Here is a 13,799-nt window from a genome sequence, read left to right as displayed (position 1 = left end):
TCAAGGCATGTGGCTGAATTGCAGAGCACTGTGCCTATCTTCTCAGGCATTTCACCACCACTCCATCTATGCAAGCCAGCTAGCAATGAAAGAAATTGCTCAGTTTCAGCATTAGTTGATGATGGAGCAGAGATTGTTGTCCAGTACGCACCAAACTTCTTTGACTCATGCAATATGTTTCTGATAACATTAGTTCCAATGATTAGGTCATCAGGTTGCCCCTCAACAACAATTGTTGGCACAATCATTTTACAATTATTGATTTCCATTTCGATGTTGAAAGCTGACTTTGGGCACACTCGTCGACCCCCAACACCAATGAGTGTCACGTTGGTGGAAAATTCGTCTTCTGTACGTACTGCTCCAACAGAGAGCATTTTACGCAGAGCAGTCTCACTCACGGTACAGGCCATGGAGCCACTATCCAACATCCCCCCCAAAGTCATACTGCTCCCCACTCTAACTGGTACATAAAACAAACTGTCGCGGCCCCCTACAGTATGTGTGTTTTGATAAACAATATTAGGCAACTGAGATTGTGTGAACGTGTCAGAATTAAAAACTGAATTGAAATTGAGATCAAATGGGTGGGAGAAATCATTTTGACCTGTACGGCCTCCCTCTGAATACAGGTCAGCTAGTTTCCCGAAACTAAACTTATTTGGGGAGAAACTTTGTCGGGGCAATGCTGCTTAGAGTGACCAGGGGCTAGGCACTTGAAACACAGATTATTCAATTTGCAATGATATAAAGTGGAGTGATCAGCGCCACCACACACCTTACATGGAGGAGAGTTGAAAGGACTTAGGCGCCTCTGTATACGCTCTGGATTTTGTGGCTCCACTCTAGACAAAACTCTCTCTAGCATGCTCATCATTCGGCCAAGGACATCACTGTCATCTTTCTGAGCAGGCTGTGGGACATATTGTGGTGGGACATGCTGTGGTGGGACATGCTGTGATGAGACACGGACAGGCGGTGAGACATGCTGTGGGCGCTGGGCATGCTGTCGAACACACGAAAAATGTGTATATGGATCGGGGTTAACATGGGTGGGACAAATGGACTGGAGACCCGTCTCTATAGAGCCAGAGTAGGAACAACAAGAAGATTCACTGTCAAGCACTGCAGTCGGGTAATTCTTCAGTGGAGGGACACTGCAAGACCTAGTTGACGCCCCTGATTCCCTTTGATACTCATCTATCCTGAGTTGAACGTCCTTAGAAGTCCACTCATTAACAGGCTTGCATCTGAAAATGTTTGATAGCTGTGGATCAGGACAGTACTTTGCAAACATTTGTGCCACTTCCCCGCCAAGGTTTTCCATTTTTCTGCCCAAGCGACGCAAACCCTCATCAGCAGTGTCTGCTGCTTTGTTTAGCCTGATCCAGTAGTCAACTGGATTTTCCTTTGGCGTGGGTAGCGTGGTGTAAAAATCTTGCAACGGGAGAGTTGACGAGGAATGACTAAAGTATCGTATTAGAATGTCATAAATGATATCTGGGTCTTGCCTCACATCAAGTGCCTCATCACTCCTGAGAGCTACTCTGACAACGTCTCTTGCCCTCCCTAAAAGCCTGCTTAGTATCTCATCTGCTTTCTCAGCTGTTGTATAGGACTGTTTCCGAAGCTGGGCTTTAGTCATGGTGATCCATTCTTGAATTGAACACTTGTCAGAACCATTTCCCCATAAAGTCACAATTTCACGTTCAGTCTTGACATGGACAATTACCGGTGTAGTGTTTTCCTGCGTTGTGTTATGTGGTCTAGGGTCGTCTTTAGTCATAACAGTCGCTGCTTTTCCAGTCATTGGTGTGTCATGTGCATGTGTGCGATCAATGAAACCAGAAGAGAGCAGACTAGCCAATACTGAGTTGCCTATCTGCTCTCCAATTCGGCCTACCATGTCAGTCAGGTGTTGCAGGGCAATATTATCACTCATTTGGGTTGAAGTCTGTGCACTCTCCCTCAAGAACTGTTCACTTGGAGACCAGTTTGGGCTCATACCACGCCCCCTGTCCCTCCCATCACTAACATGTTCTTGGAGACCACCTACACCTTCACTTCCATACCCACTAGTAAGTGTGTTTGCATTCAAACCATTAAAATGGACACCCCTGCCAATAGAAAAGCCCTGAAAATCGTCATTTTGACTACTATATCCTTCAGCCATTATACTTTTGATAATACAAAGAATAGAAAATAAAACAGGAAAAAAATAAAAACCAGAAATTAACTAATAATTTACGTATCGATAGCAAATGCACAGTGGCACAAATACATAAAACAAAATCAAAGCGCCAATGCAGTGCAACAGTACCCTCTAGTGGACACAAGAAGAATATGCAGCAACGCCGGGATCTGCTCAGAGGCTGATCGAAATGATCCAGTCGTGTAGTCACGGCACCAGTGTAGCGACCCTCGTTCATGCACGACACAAGGTTTCACAATCTCTGGTTTATTGCCTGCATTCAGTAAATAAAACAATACAAAAGTCAGGGGTCTCTGTTCTCGACTGCAATTATCTTCAACGCTTACAAAAATCACTTAAGCTACGGCAAGCAGACAACATGCGAGCACATTAATAATGAAACTTCGATAATAACAATGAACATAACTTTCCCACGTACCTGCATTCAGTAAATAAAACAATACAAAAGTCAGGGGTCTCTGTTCTCGACTGCAATTATCTAAAATATTGAAGATACAAAAGAACGGGTCATCACTCAACAGGCCGCACCTCGTGGCGTGTTTGCATCAAAACATGTTGCATTTTCATTTCAAGCTGTATTACTTAACTTCTTATTTAGTGCTTTTTTAATATACATCATTTAGAACCACTTATATATCTTTATATACAAAAATAATTTCGAAAGCAGCTCAAATGTCTAGCAAAATATGCATTTTTTATCCAACTGATATTGGGCACATCTTACCTTCAACGCTTACAAAAATCACTTAAGCTACGGCAAGCGCTGAAGCCCATAAAGTGCCAAACGAAAAAAACAGTCGCAGAGGCCCATGACTTAACAACCGAATGAGGTACCGGAATATTAACAGTAATACAACAAAAACACAGATTTTGTGAGAATTCAAAAAAACATTCAAAACAATCAAATTTCAACTCTGTTACACCAAGACCTTAGAACTGTGCCGCACCCGCTAACCACTGTGCCGCTGTGCTGCCCCCATATATATATATATATATATATATATATATATATATATATATATATATATATATATATATATATATATATATATATATATATATATATATATATATATATATATATATATATATATATATATATATATATATATATATATATATATATATATATGTACTGTATGTATATATTATTATTACATAATAATGAAGTCTTACCACTAGAAGGTGTTTTATAATACACATTGTCCCTTTAAACCACAGGTGAAAAAAATGTGGCCCGCGAGACAACACCTAAAGAAGCACAAGAGAAAAATCATCTGCATTTTGAAATATGTCCATGTGATGGTGACAAAGCCAGTCGCCACTCTCAAAGCAACTAGAGCTACATTACTTTTGCCCTGTCTTTTTCCCCCTGCATTTTCACTCGTTTTCTCTCTTTTTTGCTATTTCTCTCTTGTCGTCTTTCTTTTTCTCTATTTTTGTCTCTTCCTTTTTCTTTAATTCTGTTTCTCTCCCACTCTTTCTCATATCACTCCTTTGTTCCTTTGTTCTTTGATTAAACATCTAGTACAGTCCCCGTGAAGTTTTTTTTCTACGATGTGGCCCCCGATCTCAAATGAGTTTGACAACCCTAACAAATGTATTTAGGAGACGTTAACTAAGAAGCGCTGAATCAACACCCTTTCCTTCCATTGTCTTTGCCCCACCTCCGGAATGAAGACACATTCAACTATACTGTTTTTTTTTTATCCAAGCTCTTTTGGCTTGAGTGTATTCTTCAGAAAATAAATGCAGTGTAATTTTAAAATAAGTTCGGTCACAGTTTATTTGATCAAGTAGCAAACCAAAAGCATCACATGCTCATACAGGTAGATCATTTCAAACGAATGAACAGTATTCCAGGTTTCTACTCGAGTATTAACTTTACGAGTTAGCATGAATGCATCGTCAGAGAGGACATGATACAGTATACGGTAATGGAAAACAGCAAGCACGATTCTGTAAGTAGCACATCATTTACTCAATGGTTTTCGGATGTATCGTTCAACGACAATTTATGCGTGAAGTGCTTAAATAGCGTTTGTAGTAAAATATTTTGTGTCTGAGTTAGCAGAAGTGTTAGTCTTGCATCACCGCCTCAGCTTTACCGTTATTCTGTTCTTATTTGATTGCTTTAATGTGCAGAAAATATTTTTGTGAAAGTTGTTGGAAATTCGTCATTTCAACATACATCCGCTGTTCGCGAGTTTGACTTGGGGTTCCTACAGCACTTACATTGTTTAAATACCGATACGCCAAGACAACTGACATCTGACGTCGATTATGGACAAACAACCGCTGTTATCACACAATTAAACGTTTTTCCAAACGGAATAACGCGTTTTATTCAATCGAAGTGTTTAAAGAAAATCTAATTCAATTTCCTCTCAAAATTGAGGGTTTTACCTTTTGTGCCTTTTGTTTTTACATTTTAATTTTGCAATGCATGTCCACCCTTTAAACAGTGTATCTCCTCGCTGTACTCAATTATTTTCTACATAGAAAACAGACGAATGTAGCAAATAATACTGATTGGAGAATGTTTCGTGACCTTGCCTTTTTCCATCCCCCTGATAAACAGTTTTGGGCGCATTACTGAAAAAAGTACGGTCATTGGCTACAGTTACTAGTTACTCCCATTTAAAAGGAACTATGTTGTTCCTACTGTATCTTTGATCTGCGATCATTTTGTGTCAACTGGCTGCTATAAAATGCCATGAATCTTGCCTCAACAATGCTTGCACAGCTTGGCTACGAATGCCGGAGTGTATAATCAGGAAGAATGGGAAATTCCCCCGAAAGGCCGCCTCATGTCAAGGTCGAGTTTGGGCTGGCTAAATGAGAAAAATAATTTAGACATGTATCTGTCACCTGTACTAACTAACCTTACTCGAGCATACAGTCTCTAGTCATCTATTTGGCCACATTCAGCGCAAAGATGAGTTGAGTTTTACCATCTGGGCGAATTCCTCACTCCCAAATTTTAAGTTAATCTGACCCACCACCACTCGTCTTTTCTGTAGCGGTAAAGTGAACACAGGACAGCACGAAAGATATGAGTTAGGTACGATGGAGAAAAAAAAAGTGCTAGTTGGAGCCGAAAAAGCCAGGGACAGAAAAGAAAAAGAATCATGTTAAAAGAACCGTTGTCATTCATCTCAAGTCATGTTTATTTGTATAGACCTTTATCACAAGGAGTCTCAAAGGGCTGTACAGACCACAGATTATTGAAAACTACAGAGTATTATTACACCATCCCTTGATCTAAAACCTACATGGGGGCAAGGAAAAACTCAAAAACATCAACATGAGGAAAATGAAGAAACCTTGAGAAGGGACCGCACATGAGGTAATCCCTCTTCCAGGATGATCAGGCTGCAATTGATGTTGCAATGACAAATAATACACAGATATTGTCAACATAAAATATAGGTTATTCATATGCTACCGAATAGAAGTGTGTTTTAAGCCTATATTCAAACAGTTCCACTGAGGTTGCAGATCGAATCTCACAGGCAGGAGCATTCCACAGCACCGCGGCCCCGAATGGATAACGCTCTCGAACCTGCGGATTTCTTCTTGGCTCTTGGGATCATTAGTAGACCAGCATTTTCAGAGCCAAGACTCCGGACAGGAACATAGGGGTAAATTAAATCTGAAAGATATGAATGAGCAAGTCCATGTATGATTTTGTATGATACCAACAGAACCTTAAAATCACATCTTAAGCTAACAGAGAGAAATGAAATGAAATGAAATGATCTGCATTTATATAGCGCTTTTCAAGTCAGTGACTTCCCAAAGCGCTTTACATTGTGCTTCACATTTCCCAATAGCGGCCGTGATGTGTGCAGCCATGTAAGGCGCTAACCTGCTTATTGGGGGTAATTGGGGGTTCAATGTCTTACCCAAGGACACTTCGACATGTAACACGGACAAACTGGGATTCGAACTGGGATCGCTTAATCCTAAAACGATCGCTCTAACTCCTGAGCTACTGCCGCCCCAAGGGGGCCAATGCAGGTTAGCTAAAATCGGGGTAATGTGATCAATCTTTCTTGTCTTAGTCAAAAGCCTCGCTGCAGCATTTTGTACCAGCTGCAGGCTCTTGATTTTGGACTTCGGCAGACCGTAGTGTAGTGCACTACAGTAATCGACGTGAGGTAACAAACGCATGAATTATAATCTCCGCATCCAACTGAGACAGCATATGGCGTATTTTAGCAATGTTGCAAAGATGGAAAAAAGCTGTTCTAGTAATGTTCTTAATGTGTGTTTGAAAGGACAAATTGGGGTCAAATATGACACCTAAATTTTTGACTGAGTCACTCTGGGTGATATTACATTTGTCAATGTTTTTAAGAACAAGTCAAGGCATTTAAAGGGACCAATAACTAACATTTCGGTCTTTTCAGAGTTAAGGCGCAAGAAGTTGAGTGACATCCATTCTTTCACCTCAGTGAGGCAGGCCTCCAAATTTCTACGGTTTAGTGTGGCAGATTCATCCATCAGAAGATATGGTTGAGTGTCATCTGCGTCGCAATGGAAACTGATATTAAACTTGCGAATGATGTCACCTAATAGAAGCATGTAAATGTTGAAAAGAAGGGGGCCAAGTTCTGAACCCTGCGGAACACCACAGGTAACACTGAAGGGCTCAGTTGTAATTTCACCATATTTAGCACAGAGCGTCCTATCTGAGAGGTAGGATCTGAACCATGAAAGGACGGTTCCTGAGAGACCAATCCATTTTTCTAACTGGGTCAAATAGGCAAGTAGTCGGTTTAGCCGTATTCACCACCTGTTCAAGTTTATCAAATGACAGATCCCTAAATTGTAAAAAATCACTGGACAGCCATCATGCCGCGCATCTATAATTTTCAGACCTTTGACCTTTACATGGTCTTTAGAAATCTCTTCCCGTATGCGTTGAATCTTCTTATTAAAGAAGACCATACATTCATGAGCTAAATGGGTAGAACTATCTGGAATAATTCCTTGACTCGTTAGCGATGCTACAGTGTCAAAGGATTCTGGGGTTATTCTTTTGTGCCGCAATCACTTTCGAAAAATAGTCTGATTTTGCAGAGACAATGGCTGCTTTATACTTTAACAAGCTGTCACACCAGGTTTTACGGAAAACCTCAATCTTGGTAGCGCGCGATTTTTGTTCATATTTCCTCCAGTCTTGTTTAAGCGATTTAGTTTCATCAGAAAACCAAGGCGTGCGTCTTTATGGTCATGATTTAAGCTCTAGGGGCACCACGGAATCCAGGACACTAGCCAGGGTAGCATTAAACTCATTCATGAGAGAGTCAATAGAGCCTTTATATGAAGGAAACGAGGCAACTACTTCTGAAAGAAGATCGGAGAGCTCAGAAACGATGCCAGTGCAAAGATTGCGGCTGCTAAATCCTTTAGTTTCTTTAATACACCATTTAGCCAGCACCTCAAATGTCACTAAATGATGATTAAAAAAATAACGGTAGTACAGGGTAACACCGTCACATTTGAGGTTGAAACTCCTCGAGTCAGAACCAAGTCTAGTGTGTTTCCATCTTCATGAGTCGCCAAATCAATAAGTTGATTACAACCAAATATGTCAATTAGAGACCGAAATGCAACAGAAAGTGAACTGACTGGAGAGTTCATATGAATGTTAAAGTCCCCCATAATTCTTATTTTGTCTGCATAGGTTACGAGGTCATACAACAGTTCAGAGAATTCATCTAAGAAATGGTCCTGGTGCGCGATGAATAGTTACTACAAAAACTTCGCCGATGTAGCTCCCTTAGCTTAGCACTATGGCACGAGCGACAGCCCAGCTTTTGTTTGTAATCCCTACGCCGTCTCTGCCACTTCGTAAGTGGGTTGGCCACCCACGGAGATCCCGCAACCTTTTGGATTTCTTGCGGAATATCAAAGATGGCATAAAAAGTGCCCAAAAAGTCGAAATGTAGACGCAGACCCAAATTTATAAGTTAGTCTCGACTCTAGGTATTATTGGCCACGCATGTGTCCAGAAAAGAAAGCAAAATAGACAAGAGAACGGTAATAAATAGAAAATTAGCTGAAGAGCTGTGAGCCGCTTTTTGCCTGTCATCTGTGTGTCCTCGGGCGTGTGTTGTGCGTGTTTGCAGAATTTAGTTAGTGACTGCTTTTACCTTGTTGCTCAAATAAGCTTGTAGTAATGGGAATTCTATTTTTTGAGAAGCTGCTCTTTTGGCTAGGCTCACTAAAAACAGATGGCTCTTTCGGTTCCCAAAAGCTTGTTTTTTATTGCTTTTATCCATATATTAAAAGATATTTTGTTTAGCTGCTTTGTTTAGCCTGATCCAGTAGTCAACTGGATTTTCCTTTGGCGTGGGTAGCGTGGTGTAAAAATCTTGCAACGGGAGAGTTGACGAGGAATGACTAAAGTATCGTATTAGAATGTCATAAATGATATCTGGGTCTTGCCTCACATCAAGTGCCTCATCACTCCTGAGAGCTACTCTGACAACGTCTCTTGCCCTCCCTAAAAGCCTGCTTAGTATCTCATCTGCTTTCTCAGCTGTTGTATAGGACTGTTTCCGAAGCTGGGCTTTAGTCATGGTGATCCATTCTTGAATTGAACACTTGTCAGAACCATTTCCCCATAAAGTCACAATTTCACGTTCAGTCTTGACATGGACAATTACCGGTGTAGTGTTTTCCTGCGTTGTGTTATGTGGTCTAGGGTCGTCTTTAGTCATAACAGTCGCTGCTTTTCCAGTCATTGGTGTGTCATGTGCATGTGTGCGATCAATGAAACCAGAAGAGAGCAGACTAGCCAATACTGAGTTGCCTATCTGCTCTCCAATTCGGCCTACCATGTCAGTCAGGTGTTGCAGGGCAATATTATCACTCATTTGGGTTGAAGTCTGTGCACTCTCCCTCAAGAACTGTTCACTTGGAGACCAGTTTGGGCTCATACCACGCCCCCTGTCCCTCCCATCACTAACATGTTCTTGGAGACCACCTACACCTTCACTTCCATACCCACTAGTAAGTGTGTTTGCATTCAAACCAATAAAATGGACACCCCTGCCAATAGAAAAGCCCTGAAAATCGTCATTTTGACTACTATATCCTTCAGCCATTATACTTTTGATAATACAAAGAATAGAAAATAAAACAGGAAAAAAATAAAAACCAGAAATTAACTAGTAATTTACGTATCGATAGCAAATGCACAGTGGCACAAATACATAAAACAAAATCAAAGCGCCAATGCAGTGCAACAGTACCCTCTAGTGGACACAAGAAGAATATGCAGCAACGCCGGGATCTGCTCAGAGGCTGATCGAAATGATCCAGTCGTCATCTTAAGCTAACAGAGAGAAATGAAATGAAATGAAATGATCTGCATTTATATAGCGCTTTTCAAGTCAGTGACTTCCCAAAGCGCTTTACATTGTGCTTCACATTTCCCAATAGCGGCCGTGATGTGTGCAGCCATGTAAGGCGCTAACCTGCTTATTGGGGGTAATTGGGGGTTCAATGTCTTACCCAAGGACACTTCGACATGTAACACGGACAAACTGGGATTCGAACTGGGATCGCTTAATCCTAAAACGATCGCTCTAACTCCTGAGCTACTGCCGCCCCAAGGGGGCCAATGCAGGTTAGCTAAAATCGGGGTAATGTGATCAATCTTTCTTGTCTTAGTCAAAAGCCTCGCTGCAGCATTTTGTACCAGCTGCAGGCTCTTGATTTTGGACTTCGGCAGACCGTAGTGTAGTGCACTACAGTAATCGACGTGAGGTAACAAACGCATGAATTATAATCTCCGCATCCAACTGAGACAGCATATGGCGTATTTTAGCAATGTTGCAAAGATGGAAAAAAGCTGTTCTAGTAATGTTCTTAATGTGTGTTTGAAAGGACAAATTGGGGTCAAATATGACACCTAAATTTTTGACTGAGTCACTCTGGGTGATATTACATTTGTCAATGTTTTTAAGAACAAGTCAAGGCATTTAAAGGGACCAATAACTAACATTTCGGTCTTTTCAGAGTTAAGGCGCAAGAAGTTGAGTGACATCCATTCTTTCACCTCAGTGAGGCAGGCCTCCAAATTTCTACGGTTTAGTGTGGCAGATTCATCCATCAGAAGATATGGTTGAGTGTCATCTGCGTCGCAATGGAAACTGATATTAAACTTGCGAATGATGTCACCTAATAGAAGCATGTAAATGTTGAAAAGAAGGGGGCCAAGTTCTGAACCCTGCGGAACACCACAGGTAACACTGAAGGGCTCAGTTGTAATTTCACCATATTTAGCACAGAGCGTCCTATCTGAGAGGTAGGATCTGAACCATGAAAGGACGGTTCCTGAGAGACCAATCCATTTTTCTAACTGGGTCAAATAGGCAAGTAGTCGGTTTAGCCGTATTCACCACCTGTTCAAGTTTATCAAATGACAGATCCCTAAATTGTAAAAAATCACTGGACAGCCATCATGCCGCGCATCTATAATTTTCAGACCTTTGACCTTTACATGGTCTTTAGAAATCTCTTCCCGTACGCGTTGAATCTTCTTATTAAAGAAGACCATACATTCATGAGCTAAATGGGTAGAACTATCTGGAATAATCCCTTGCCTCGTTAGCGATGCTACAGTGTCAAAGGATTCTGGGGTTATTCTTTTGTGCCGCAATCACTTTCGAAAAATAGTCTGATTTTGCAGAGACAATGGCTGCTTTATACTTTAACAAGCTGTCACACCAGGTTTTACGGAAAACCTCAATCTTGGTAGCGCGCGATTTTTGTTCATATTTCCTCCAGTCTTGTTTAAGCGATTTAGTTTCATCAGAAAACCAAGGCGTGCGTCTTTATGGTCATGATTTAAGCTCTAGGGGCACCACGGAATCCAGGACACTAGCCAGGGTAGCATTAAACTCATTCATGAGAGAGTCAATAGAGCCTTTATATGAAGGAAACGAGGCAACTACTTCTGAAAGAAGATCGGAGAGCTCAGAAACGATGCCAGTGCAAAGATTGCGGCTGCTAAATCCTTTAGTTTCTTTAATACACCATTTAGCCAGCACCTCAAATGTCACTAAATGATGATAAAAAAATAACGGTAGTACAGGGTAACACCGTCACATTTGAGGTTGAAACTCCTCGAGTCAGAACCAAGTCTAGTGTGTTTCCATCTTCATGAGTCGCCAAATCAATAAGTTGATTACAACCAAATATGTCAATTAGAGACCGAAACGCAACAGAAAGTGAACTGACTGGAGAGTTCATATGAATGTTAAAGTCCCCCATAATTCTTATTTTGTCTGCATAGGTTACGAGGTCATACAACAGTTCAGAGAATTCATCTAAGAAATGGTCCTGGTGCGCGATGAATAGTTACTACAAAAACTTCGCCGATGTAGCTCCCTTAGCTTAGCACTATGGCACGAGCGACAGCCCAGCTTTTGTTTGTAATCCCTACGCCGTCTCTGCCACTTCGTAAGTGGGTTGGCCACCCACGGAGATCCCGCAACCTTTTGGATTTCTTGCGGAATATCAAAGATGGCATAAAAAGTGCCCAAAAAGTCGAAATGTAGACGCAGACCCAAATTTATAAGTTAGTCTCGACTCTAGGTATTATTGGCCACGCATGTGTCCAGAAAAGAAAGCAAAATAGACAAGAGAACGGTAATAAATAGAAAATTAGCTGAAGAGCTGTGAGCCGCTTTTTGCCTGTCATCTGTGTGTCCTCGGGCGTGTGTTGTGCGTGTTTGCAGAATTTAGTTAGTGACTGCTTTTACCTTGTTGCTCAAATAAGCTTGTAGTAATGGGAATTCTATTTTTTGAGAAGCTGCTCTTTTGGCTAGGCTCACTAAAAACAGATGGCTCTTTCGGTTCCCAAAAGCTTGTTTTTTATTGCTTTTATCCATATATTAAAAGATATTTTGTAAACGTATGCAAAATACTTTTGTGAGACAAATAAAGCTAAATAATAAAAAAAGAAAATTATGAAAAAGGAAACGACAGAAGACATAAATAAAATGATGGCAAATAAAGGAAAAAAAAGTAACGATAATAAAGTAAAAAAAAAAGAAGGAAAAGTCGAGAATAATCAAAAGAGTTAAAGGAAAATGGAAAAAAGGAACAGAAAATGATGGGAAAAGCAGAAAATCTTGGGGGCAAAAGAAACTAAAGAAGAGAAAGGGGGAAAAAATATGTTTAAAAAGACAAAAAAAAACAGGTCCTCTCATAATATAATCTTCTCACATATATCTACCATGTCATCGGGCTGGCATTTAAGTTGTTGTTGACCCTTTACTGTACTCAGGTTGCATGTGAGTAGAGTTTCTCAGCTTTAAAATGTGTGAGATTTGGCTAAGATGCTCATTGTCTCATGTACCATTGGAGGTCTTCATGCTGATGTACTCTAAAAAGAAAATTCTCATGTCTATAGACAATGGCATTGTCATCAACAAAGTTGCGGAGACCAGTGCTTTGCAATGAAGGATTTTGATGTTTTAAGTAGCCTCATCTAATTTAATGACTATAAAACGCACCTTAAATATGGATCAACACCGAGTCGTAAGGTCTCGCAACTAAGGCAAGAAGCCGCCGACTAGGTTTTTACCCGTGGGCAAAGTAGTCCGTGGTGTAAGCTTGGATATATATACCGCCGTTTTATTTACTAACCAATGTGTCAGTCATCATTTAAATATGTCACTACTTGCTAAAGTTATTCGGAGGTAAGGAGGCGGGTCCTTATTAGCATTTACAGGCTCGCATAGGCTAAAGCGGGGTAAAACAAAGCCTGCAATTGGCTGAAAAAGATATGAATCACATGTTTGGTTGCTTTACGGCCTGGAGACAACATTTTTCACTCCTTTAGTCTGCATTTGTAAACGGGAATTATGGGGCTAAAAAGACAGCTAGCAACAAGCAACGTCCATCGATGCAGATGCTTCTCGGCTATTTATTTTTTATTTTATTTTTGTCAGCATTATTGCGTTTTATTGCAGTGTGTAAATATTTTACACGGTTGGATTTACTACACTCACAAGCTTAAGAGATCCATGGTTGCGTACTCTTATTGAACATGACGGATGCAAGACGAATTTGGTGAGATACCCCTGCTATATATTTTCCCAGTATCTTGTTTCAGATTGATCTTGATGTTTCTGTGATCAATCTATTTTTCAATTCTATTCAATTCAAATTGTTTATTGTCATTTGCACAGTAAAGAACCATGGTTCCCTGCACGATGAAATTCTTACTTTGCTGTCCACACAGTTGTCAGCGAAAAAGAAAATAGAACCTATGAAATGGTTGGCATTTCTTGAGTCCCAAGAGTTTAACCTTTTCTAATGATATGTGGAATGGCGCATTCGAGTGATTGTGACATCGTATGGACACCACACGTATTTGCTTCTTTCTGAGCCGTCGGAATATTGAGGGGATAATAAGTTTGACTAAACTGTTCTGTTGACATTCCCACTGTAGCGCCTTTTAGTGCGGTGCGCCTTATGTATGGAAAATATAGGACAAAAAAACATTTTTGGGGGGTATGCCTTATAACATTACTTAAAATTTGTGTCTTTAAACTAC

General features: G+C 40.6%; 1 protein-coding gene across 3 annotated transcripts in view; it reads left to right on the top strand.

Moving 5' to 3' along the window:
• Nucleotides 1-4,017: 4,017 nt before the first annotated feature.
• klhdc3l (kelch domain containing 3-like) overlaps nt 4,018-13,799 on the top strand; it is a 44,913-nt gene continuing 35,131 nt past the window's right edge. Inside the window, exon 1 of one of the 3 annotated variants that reach the window (XM_088353099.1) lies at nt 4,018-4,173. The gene's annotated coding sequence lies outside the window, so the exon portion shown is untranslated. The remainder of the gene's footprint in view (nt 4,174-13,799) is intronic. The other 2 variants (XM_088353097.1, XM_088353098.1) reach the window with 2 other exon arrangements.

The sequence above is a fragment of the Urocampus carinirostris genome, chromosome 14 (assembly GCF_059441175.1).
Source record: "Urocampus carinirostris isolate Australia breed hairy pipefish chromosome 14, RoL_Ucar_1.0, whole genome shotgun sequence".
Lineage (NCBI taxonomy): Eukaryota > Metazoa > Chordata > Actinopteri > Syngnathiformes > Syngnathidae > Urocampus > Urocampus carinirostris.
The sequence above is the reverse complement of the archived record's forward strand: the minus strand, read 5'-3'. Positions and strand labels throughout refer to the sequence as shown.